The following is an 898-nucleotide window of genomic DNA, read 5'->3' as shown; positions in this document are numbered from 1 at the left end:
TGGCCCATATTGATAGGATAGCATCTTGGAGTTGATGGAGATTTTTGGGATGCACATCCAGGGCACAACAACCCGTTCCACCACATCCCAAAGATGCTCTATTGGGTTGAGATCTGGTGACTGTGGGGGCCATTTTAGTACAGTGAACTCATTGTCATGTTCAAGAAACCAATTTGAAATGATTGGAGCTTTGTGACATGGTGCATTATCCTGCTGGAAGTAGCTATCAGAAGATGGGTACATGGTGGCCATAAAGGGATGGACATGGTCTGAAACAATGCTCAGGTAGGCCGTGGCATTTAAACGATGCCCATCTGGCACTAAGGGGTCTAAAGTGTGCCAAGAAAACATCCCCAACACCATTACTGAAGGTGAAAGGGGGTCAAACACAGTATTAGTATGGTGTTCCTAATAATCATACGGGGAGTATATATTATATATATATATATATATATATTTTTTTTTTTTTTTTTTTCTCCAGTCTTAACTGTCCAATTTTGGTGAGCTCTTGCAAACTGTAGCCTATTTTTTCTATTTGTAGTGGAGATGAGTGGTACCCGGTGGGGTCTTCTGCTGTTGTAAGGCCCATCCGCCTCAAGGTTGTGCGTGTTGTGGCATCACAAATGCTTTGCTGCATACCTTGGGGGTAACGAGTGGTTATTTCAGTCAAAGATGCTCTTCTATCAGCTTGAAACAGTCGGCCCATTCTCCTCTGACCTCTAGCATCATCAAGGCATTTTCGCCCACAAGAATGCCGCGCATACTGATGTTTCCCTGGCACACCATTCTTTGAAACCCTAGAAATGGTTGTGCGTGAAAATCCCAGTAACTGAGCCGATTGTGTAATACTCAGACCGGCTCGTCTGTCACCAACAACCATGCCACGCTCAAAATTGCT

General features: G+C 44.2%; 1 protein-coding gene across 2 annotated transcripts in view; it reads right to left on the bottom strand.

Annotated features, from left to right (window-relative positions):
- The window catches only part of cblb (Cbl proto-oncogene B, E3 ubiquitin protein ligase), a 140,108-nt gene that overhangs the window by 12,357 nt on the left and 126,853 nt on the right, over nucleotides 1-898 (bottom strand). The window lies entirely within an intron of this gene.

Source organism: Etheostoma spectabile, chromosome 13, assembly GCF_008692095.1.
Source record: "Etheostoma spectabile isolate EspeVRDwgs_2016 chromosome 13, UIUC_Espe_1.0, whole genome shotgun sequence".
NCBI lineage: Eukaryota > Metazoa > Chordata > Actinopteri > Perciformes > Percidae > Etheostoma > Etheostoma spectabile.
The sequence above is the reverse complement of the archived record's forward strand: the minus strand, read 5'-3'. Positions and strand labels throughout refer to the sequence as shown.